Below are 10,772 nucleotides of genomic sequence, written 5' to 3' on the forward strand. Positions count from 1 at the left end.
ATTAACCCTTTATCAGATGCATCATTGCCAAATATGTTCTCTTATACAGTGAGCTCTTTTTTTGTTTTGTTGATGGTTTCTTTTGCTGTGCAGAAACTTTTTATTTTGATGTAGTCTCATTTGTTTATTTTGTCCTTAGTTTCCTTTGCCTTATAGGATGTATCTGTAAACACATTGCTAAGAGAAATGTCTGAGATTTTGCTGCCTATGGTTTATTCTAGGATTTTTATGGTTTCAGGCCTTATATTTAAGTCTTTTATCCATTTTGAGTTCATTCTTGTGTATGGTGTAAATTGGTGGACCAGTTTCATTTTTTTTTTGTGCATGTATCTGTCCAATTTTCCCAACACCATTTATTGAAGAGACTGTCTCGACTCCATTGTATGCTCTTGCCTCTTTTGTCAAATATTAATTCAGAGTGATGTTTTGGGTTAATTTCTGGGTTCTTTGTTCTGTTCCATTGATCTATATGTCTGTTCTTGTGCCAGTGTCAGGCTATTTTGATTACAGTTGCTTTATAGTATAACTTGAAATCTGGTATTGTGACTCTTTCAAATTTGTTTTTCTTTCTCAAAATTGCTGCAGCTACTCAGGGTCTTTTTTATTCCATATAAATTTTTGGAGACTTTGTTCTAGGTCTGTGAAATATACCATTGGTATTTTAATAGGGATTGCATTGAATATATAGATTGCTTTGGGTCGTATGGACATTTAATGCTGTTGATTCTACCAATCTATGAACATGGTATATTCTTCAATTTGTTTATATCTTCCTCTCCCTTTTTTTTTCAGTTCCTGTAGTTTGCAAAGTACAGGTCTTTTTCTTCTTTATCCTTTCTGATTTTGATGCCTTTTATGTATTCTTCATTGTGGCTAGGACTTCCAGTACTATGTTGAGTAAGGGTGGTGAAAGTGGACATCCCTGCCTTACTCCTGTTCTTAGGGGAAATGTTTTTAGTTTTTACACATTGAGTATGATGTTAGCTGTAGGCTTGTCATTTTGGCCTTCAACTAACATCAGATATGCTCCCTCTATTCCCATTTTGCTGAGAGTTTTTATCAAAAATTTGTGTTGGATTTTGTGGAATGCTTTTCCTGAGTCTATTGATATAATCATATGATTTTTGTTTTTCAATAAGTGTATGTGATGTATCTATCACCTTTATTGATTTGGAATATTGTACCAGCCTTTTATCCCTGGACTAATTACCACTTGGTCATGGTGTATGATCTTTTTAATATATTGCTGGATGCAATTTGTTAATATTTTATTGAGGATTTTAGCATCTATATTGATCATGGATATTGGCCTATAATTCTCTTTCTTTGTAGTGTCTTTATCTGATTTTGGAAATAGGATAATGCCGGCCTCATAAAAAGAGTTAGGAAGTGTTCTTTCCTCTGTGTTTTCTGAAATAGTTTGAGGAGTATAGGTGTTAGTTCTTTGAATGTTTGATAAAACTCCCCCGTGAAGCAGTCCAGACCTGGTCTTTTGTTTTCTGTGAGGTATTTATTTATTTATTTATTACTGCTTCTATTTCACCAGTTGTTATTGGCCTATTCAGGCTTTCTGATTCCTCCTGATTCAGTTTGGGAAGATTTTATTTTTCTAAGGAATTTGTCTATTTCATCCACATTGTCCAGCTTGTTGGCCTATAGCTGCTCATAGTACTTTCTTACAATCCTTTGTATTTCTGTGGTGTCAGTGGTTACTTCTCCACTTTTATTTCTCATTTTATTTATTTGGGTCCTCTCTCTTTGTTTCTTGATGTGTCTGATTAATAGTTTGTCAATTTTGTTTATTTTTTCAAAAAACCAGTTGCTGGTTTCATTGATTTATATATATATATTTTTTGTTTTTCTTTTTTTTTAAGTTTCTATGTTATTTCTTCTCTAATCTTTGTTATTTCCTTTCTTCTACTTACTCTGGGTTGTTCTCTTTCTAGTTCTTTAAGTTGAAGGGTTAAATAATTTATTGCTGATTTTTTTTTTGTTTGTTTTTTGAGGTTTGTCTATAGTGCCATGAACTTCCCTCTTAGGACTGCTTTTGCTGTGTCCCAGAGCTTTTGGGTTGTTATCTTTGTGAATGATCCATGTGCACTTGAGAAGAATGCATATTCTGCTGCATTGTGGTGAAATGTCCTATAAATGTCAATTAAATCCATCTGATCCAGTGTGTCCTTTAGAGTCAATGTTTCCTGGTGAGTTTTTGTCTGGAAGATCTATCCAGTGAATTCAGCGGGGTGTTAAAATCCCCTACTATGACTGTTTTGTTGTTGATCTCTCCATTAAAGTCTGCTAGAAGTATTTTTATATACTTAGGTGCTCCTATATTGGGTGCATATATGTTTACCAGGGTTATATCCTTTTGTTGGATCAATCCCTTTAGTATTATGTAGTGACCTTTGTTGTTAGAGTCTGATCTCTTGAAGTTACAGGCTAAGATGTAGGTTTTTTAAATCAGGAGAGATGTAAATGATTACTGTTGATAGAGAAGGTGACCACAAAGGTTATATTGCTTCATGAGACATTAATCAATTTGTTTTACAACTTAGCAAACTTTTTTTAAATGACTATAAAATACAATTATATTCTAAAGAGTTTCATATCCTACAAATCCCCTCTTTAATGATTCAAATAAAATTGAGTAATGCCCTGTCTGTATTTGTATGAGAGGCACTTCTTTTTAACTTCTTAAAAATGATACTTTGACACATGGGATTATTTAGTCTGAATCTAACATCTATATTACATTAAAACAACTTTCTTTATGAGTAATGAGTTCCTTGAATAGCAACTTATTATTTTAGTAAATACTTATTGGTAAGACTTAAACCTATATGTTTCAACATTTCAATTTTATTTGACTCAAGAGCCATCCTCATAGACTGAGAAATGGCATCACCTCAGTGTCTTAGTGAGGTCAAATTTTGTAATATGTTTTTTCATTCTCTTCCTGTCTTCCCTTGGTGTCTTATGCTTCTGGCATTAGAGAATGAAAAAGGTAAAAGTAGAATTAAATGTAGCTCCATGTGTCCTGTATGAGTTGGCGGTGCAAGCTTTTAATAGGTTGGAATATGAAGGGCACCCAGTAAATAGTGGCAAGGGCGCTGTCCTCATTCTATTGGTCATCAGCAACAGAATGTGTGGCTGGTGTGAACTTAATTTTACACATACCTACAACAGTTATCTGCTTTGTCCCATCTTCATTTAATTTGTTTAACTCCTGTCTTCCCCTATATTTACTGTTGTTCTTTCCAACAGTATTTCTTGATTTCTTGTATATCTTAGCATACCAATAGTCAAGCTTTCTTTGAATTTAGTTTTAAATTGTTATTGATGTTATTTTCAATATTGCACACTATCCATTTTTTTATTTTATTTTTTAAATTCATGTTTATTGTTGAAAACATGAAAGATGTCCCTCTTTCCCCGCATTGTCTCTTTTCATCTCACTTCAACCCCCTCCCCAGGCCTTACTTGCACTATTGTCTGTCCATGGGTTATGCGTATATGCATATACTATCCATTATTAAAAACCTCAACCAAAACTTCATTGCCGGAGACCAATTACAGCATGACAGCAGGGCTGCATCTGGGAATGGCTGAGGGTGTTTCCCCAAACCTGAATAGGATATATTAAAGTGATTTCTTGGCTGCCAAACAGCTAAAGGGCATCTTAATCTACATGTTATTGCCTCCTACTGGCCAAACACCTGAACAGCCGTAGGCTAATTCCCCCAGTCTGACAATGGACTCTGTACTGAAACCCTGACCCTTTGAGTTGCATATCTCTGCCTCACCTCAGGACAAGTTTTGTTAATATAAAGTATGGGGTCCTGGGACCAGGAGCCTTAGACTTAAGACCATAGAACTTAGCTCCTTTAGCTAAGCTCCTCTGACTGCCAAATGCCTTTCAAAATTATATGTCGTCTCTGGACTCTTTAATCTACGCACGGCCTTCTCCAGATTCTTGAACCCTTCCTGATGCTGGGATAAGCACCCCGGCACTTCATGTCATCTTATTACTTAAGTTAACACTTTTTAAAAAAATGTGTGGATATTCTTCTTAGGACAGCTAGAGAATATGGCAGAAAGTATTGGGGAACTAAATGCAATGACAGGAAGTAAACATTTCTCAAAGAATAGCAAAATATATTAAGGCTTTGTATGGTGAAAAATAATATGTTTCCAATGTTTTCTGAGCTTTGTTTCACAGTTTAAGCATGAAGTACTGGTAGAAAAAGCTTTCATGTTCTTACAAGTAACTGTGTGAGAGGAATTTAAAATTCACAGGTAGTTTTAAGCCTTCTATGTATTACTTAGTCAAATCATATGCTATATACCTAGAGGAAGTTCTGTAGGCTCAAGTGGTGAGCCCTCTCTTCCATTGAGATAAATCAAAATGCAACTGGTCCAGGAGATGCTCTTTAGCTTTAGGGAGCCTAAATAACCTCAATTTATATATTGCCAAACCCACTGAAGAATGTCAAGGGAGCCTAGTGTCCCAGAGAAATTATAACAGATTTATGCCATCTCAACATTCTTAAAAATTATGTTGTAATTTTGTTTTAAATTAATTTAATATTACCTCAAGGTGCATAACTTTAGTGTAGGATATTATGATTGTAAATCTATATTTATTGCTAAATATAAATAACAATGAAATATATATTCTTAGAAAGTTTGCAATCTGCCTATTTAATATCCAGTAAATGTCATCACTCTCATCAAAACCAGAAGCTTAAATTATTAGTATTAAAAAATAGTTCTTATTTAAAAGCATATATTTACAAAATTCTTTTTTTTCATGAGTGATCACAAATGTCACATGTAGATATCAAATTTAAAAAATTTACATTTTGCAGCATCTAATCCAGGGGTCCTCAAACTATGGTCCGCGGGCCACATGTGGCCCGCCGAAAACATTAATCCGGCCCCCCGGGGGCTTTTGCCACCGCTGCCTGTCCTGCTTAGCAGCCGACTCGTCCCGGGCCCGCAGTGCGCATGTGTGGAATGTCTGAGGGACAGTGAACTGATCCCCTGTTTAAAAAGTTTGAGGACCTCTGATAATCTTTCCAAGTAAAGTTTAAATTTAAAAAGAATTATATGAATAGAACTTAATTATTTTAAATCTATTAAACAAATACTTATAGAATACATAATATATGCTAAAAACAGTAAAATACTTTAATGTTTTATTTTAAGCACACAATAGATGAGGCACAATCTTAAATATTCTTTTTGAACAGAACACTAATGCTTAATTTGGAATTTCCAGTCACTGTGACTGGAATTTTCAGAAAGGCTACTATTAAATAATTTTTGACAAGTAATATATACATATATATCTTTGTTAGGATATTAAGCCCCTGATGATTTGCTGTACTATCTAATGAAATACATATTTTCTATTAAAAAGATTATTTTAATCTCTAATTATGTTTCCTCTAGAACATCCCTCAAATATAATAATTTGTTTAGACTGTGAAGTAATTGAGTTAAAAATAAGTTATATTAAAAAGATAATTGAATTAAATGATATGCCAAATGAAGCTCGTTCCATTTTCTAGCAATGAAGCAGCATCTACTTATTTATGATTTTCTGACCCAAATATATCATGTAAGATTAAATTATAGACAAATATAGTACATACATATTCTTCCAATACACAATAAGTTTATGGTTTTTTAGTAACTTTGTAATGTGTGTTGATGACAGTAAATGACCTTTTACATTTATTTGATTTTATACACATGTATTGCCATTTAGAGTTCTTTAAATGAAGATTTTTTAATTATCTTAATGAAATGCAACTGAACAACATAATTCAAATGGGCAAATTTCTTATGTACTATCCAGTGAAAGTAGTAGAAGAAGATTTTACTTTTAACCAGTTTGTTGATTTCTAGTAATTAATTACACTGAGTTAAAAATACTTCCATCGTAAAGATGGAAAAGAAAGCTGTTCCTCACAGTCTAGTTTTATGTGATTCACAAAGTTATTATTACAGAAATAGCTTGCAAATTAACTGTTTCCTTATTTTAAAATATTTTATGTAAATAAACATTGTTGAAAAGACCTTCTTATAATGATATATTTTGATTAGTTTTATTTAGTCTCTAGTGTTTTAATATTTTCATCTGAAATATAAGCTAAAATCTCTCTCAGAGGCAACAATTAAAATAATTTCAAATTTTCTGGCATAGTAAATACATTCAAGTCTTTTTGCAACTCCCTGGTGTCAGCCACATTGATTTTCAAAGTTTATTTTAATTTTAAATAATTTTTTCTTCTTTAATCTTTTCTCCCACTAGAGAAGTGTTGGTAAGAAACCAAAATCCTATATAATAAAAGGGTAATATGCAAATTGACCCTAACTGTGGAACAACCAGGAACTACCAGTCACTATGACATGTACTGACCACCAGGGGGCAGACGCTCAATGCAGGAGCTGCCCCCTGGTGGTCAGTGCACTTCCACAGGGTGACCACCACTCAGCCAGAAGCCGGCTCATGGTTGGCCAGTGCAGCAGCAGTGATGGGAATCTCTCTCACCTCCACAGCAGCACTAAGGATGTCAGACAAATAGCTTAGGCCCGCTCCAGCAGGTGGACATCCCCAAGGGCTGCCAGAGGGATGTCTAACTGCCAGCTTAGGCCCAATCCCCTGGAAAGCAGGCCTAAGCCATCAGTTGGACATTCCCCAAGGGGACCCCAACTGTGAGAGGGCACAGGCTGGGCTGAGAGACCCTTCCCCTACAAGTGCACACATTTTTGTGCACTGGCCCTCTAGTAAGTATTTATAATAAGCCAGTCGGGGAAAGACAAGTATCACATGATCTCACTCATATGTGTAATCTAATGAAGAAACTGAATTAAAAAATTAGATCCAGAGACATAGAAGCATGCAACAGACTGATGTATTTCAGAGGGAAGAGGGGGGTTGGGGAGGGATTAACCAAATAATTTATATGCATATATGAATAGCCCATGGACAGACAATAGTGCAGGGGAAGCCTGGGGAGGGGACAGGGTGTCGGGAAGGGGATCAATATGGGGCGGGGTGGAGAGGGGAAATCTGTAATGCTTTCGACAGCAAAGTTAAATTTTTAAAAAAAGATAAAAAGTTTAAAAATTCAAAAGAAAAGAAAAAAGGGCTTTTTATTCACATCAGTTTGCTATCATGTAAATTACAGCCTCTTACCAATTTGTGTGAAGGGGACTTTTTCTTTAATGACTTGAGATCACATTGGCCTTGCAATGGTATTATGTATGAAGGCTGGGCCTAGCATATGGCATGTTGCAGCTCTCACCTTGGCTGAGATTCAGATCTCTGCACACTATCTAGAAATGAATAGCAGCGATGCTATAAACGTATTAGGGATGAGCCAGTGGGTCGGCATCAAAATGAGATAGCTAGGTGGTTCACTTAAAGATGCTGACAGACACATTTGAGGGACACACATTTGTTAATGACAAAGGATATGTTAACTTCCCTAGATGTTCCCACAGCAGAAGAAATAACAGCATGTGACTCATCTGAGATGCCAGATTCTCAGAACTCCCCAAATCCCCCCTGTCTTCACACTAGCTGATGAGGTAGCATGTGTGGAATATAATTATGTCATACACACATTCAAAATCTCTAGGCTCATTTACTGATTTCTCTCATTATGCTCTCCAGACTCCTCCTGCCTTCTTTAATCTGGCCTGATTTCCATATGCAATTCTGTATTGACTTCAAGTGTTCAATAAGAAGCAGAGATAATTTCTGAATGATTTTCAAACTGTTCATACATTTTTAGTATTCTTTATCAGAACCTAGCCTCTGTCTTGCTAGAAGCCATATAAAGTTTTTAAAAACACTGATGTGTTTTGATCTACTGGACAGGATCTTTTCATGTGGACCATAAAAATATTGTTTGGATAAAAATAGTATTTTAAAATTTGGTAAAATAAAAAATGGTATGATTTTAATTTAAGTTGAAATTTAACACATACAAAAGCTATCATCAGTAAAATGTGTTCATGTGGAATGTTTTCCTATATCTCATAAGTTCTTAGAGGAGCATAATTTGTGCAAAAACACTTTTTAAAAAATTCTCTATTGTTGCAAGTATTACATATGTCTCCTTTTATCCCCATTAACCTCTCCTCACCCTCTCCTACCCCCCAGCCCAAGACTTCATCCCCCTCCTGTCTACGTCCATTGGTTATGCTTATATGCGTGCCTCCAACTCCTTTCGTTGATCTCTTACCCACCTTCTAGCCCTCCCCTGCCCTTCCTCTGAGTTTTGAAAGTTTACTCCATGCTTCTATGTCTCTGGATCTATTTTTGTTCATCAGTTTATCTTGTTCATTATATTCCATAAATGAATGAGGTCATGTGATACTTATCTTTTTCAGATTGGCTTATTTCACTTAGTGTAATTCTCTCCAGGTCCATTCATGCTATTGCAAATGGTAAGAGTTCTCAGTGTAGTATTCCATTATGTATATGCCTAAGGGAAAAAACATGAAAGGAGGGAGTATTATTACCAATGTGTCACTGTGTGCTTTGAATGGGATTCCATTTTGCCCTTTGTTTCTCTGCCTAATTGAGGTAATGAACACACCAAGCATCCAGGCATGACTGTGGGTACAGAGGTGGAAGGAGGGATTTTGTGACTTTGTTAAAAATGTGCTTGAAGGAGTGACTGAGGAGCAACATTATAAACACTGCATCTCCAAAATCGGATCAGTACTCCCAGGATCTTGAGGTTTATTTGTTTGCCTAACATAATATAGATTAGGGTTTGTGTTGTTGTTTTTTAAACAAGCGGGTATGAGAAACAAACAATGGTGAAGAAGAAGAAACACAGACTAAAATTGTACTCAGGTAACATTTGAAAGGAGGAAGGCAAGTGACACCGAATGTGAGAGCATCTTAAAGCATGTGAATTGGTATAAAGATATATTAGACAGAGATAGGCCCACAAAACCCAGGCTCTGGGATATAGCCAAAGCTTTAGTCTGTTTCACACTTTTAAAAATATATTTGTATTGATTTCAGAGAGAAGAGAATGAGAGATAGAAACATCAACAATGAGAGAGTTTCATTGATTGGCTGTTTCTTGCATGCCCTACACTGGGGATTGAGCCTGCAACCTGGACATATGCCCTGACTGGGAATCAAACCATGACCTCCGGGTTCATAGGTTGATTGATGCCTAACCACTGAACAATACTGGCCAGCTCTGTTACACATTTTACTTGTTTGTTTAGTTTTACACATTTATGCCAAACTGCAACAATAGAAACTGCAGTTAGGAAGGCAAGAGATGTGAATCAAAACATTTACTCCTGATATTAAAATTTATTTGGATTGAGAACCAATCACAGAAAATCAGTTCTTACAGCAACACAAATTTATCACCAGGAATGTCATAAAAATGTGATTGAAGTATATGCTGAAAATTTTCTGTAGATTACATCAGGAAACCCAGACATTATCTGTAGAGTAAGTGTTATTATCTACAGCAAAATTCCATTAAATTTTGTGTGGCATTTGTGATATTACTGATTTCCTGAAACCTTCTAAGATCTGCCACTCCAACCTTGATTTTGTAAACCCCATGTTAGAAGTAAAGCCTCCAGTATGTTCACTCCAACTTCCCCTAACACATTAGGAACTCCTGACCGTCAGGCATAACACTAAGACACAGCTCCCATAGTGGAAGAATTGGAGCTTGGATCATTCTAGATGACAAGGAGGGAGGGGGTCAGGATTTATCACTTGGTTCCTTTTTTGTGGGAAAGAACTGGACCACTAGGTTCAAAGGGAGTACAGGTAGAGAAATTAAATCCAATGGAGAAAAGGGGCCAGGTAGCAAGAAAAGAAGATATTAAGGATGAGAAGATACAACAGAAATATCTGGATTTTTTTCCCAAATTTTGCTAAACCCAGCTCTGACCTTAGGGAGTATTTATAAATAGGGAGTATTTATTTTCTCCACAGAAGGAGAAAATCTTGTCATTAGTTCATTGTGATAAAAGTTTTACTTCTATACTTTCCTCTGAAATTATCTTTATGGATAAGCTTATAGGAAATGCTGCTAGTGCACAGGCAAGCAGATTTTTATTTAGTTTAGCTCTGCTTCTGCAGCAGTGCCATTTTGTGTCAGCAGAAATCCACAGTCTGAACCAGCTTAATTTTTAGAAACCTGCTAATACAGACATCTGAGTAAAAGAACATGAATTGTGATGCAACTTTATTTCCCAATGTGGAAAAAGTCATGGAATGGAGAAGCATAAGTCTCAACAAGAACATGCCATGGAAAACAAAATAAATTAATAGAGAAAGGAAATAAAAAATTTAAAAGTACTCAAAATATTTTTGGAGCAGTTTTACTTTCAAGTATGAGGCAAATTACATAAAATTTGAATTTGACAAAGCATAAATACAGAGATATTTATTACATGTCACATATATTTCTTTTTTTTAAAAAAAAACTCATGTTATCAATAGGCAGAACAGTTTGGTGGCTAGAAATATTTAGTCTGATAATAAAATTATCTGTCTGAAAGCATATTAAAATGATGAATTTTTTACTAGCAACTTTTAACTATAATATCTAAACTCTACTATAAAAATTCAAATTATTTGTACTTGCAATTTGGTAAGATTTTCTGATCGTTATTCTTATAACCCAGCATTTCTTGAAAAAATTCTATCTTCCATAGAATTGTTATATAGAGCCCAAGACTATTCAAAGTAATACACTGAGCTG

The sequence above is a fragment of the Myotis davidii genome, unplaced genomic scaffold (genome assembly GCF_000327345.1).
Source record: "Myotis davidii unplaced genomic scaffold, ASM32734v1 scaffold294, whole genome shotgun sequence".
Taxonomy (NCBI): domain Eukaryota; kingdom Metazoa; phylum Chordata; class Mammalia; order Chiroptera; family Vespertilionidae; genus Myotis; species Myotis davidii.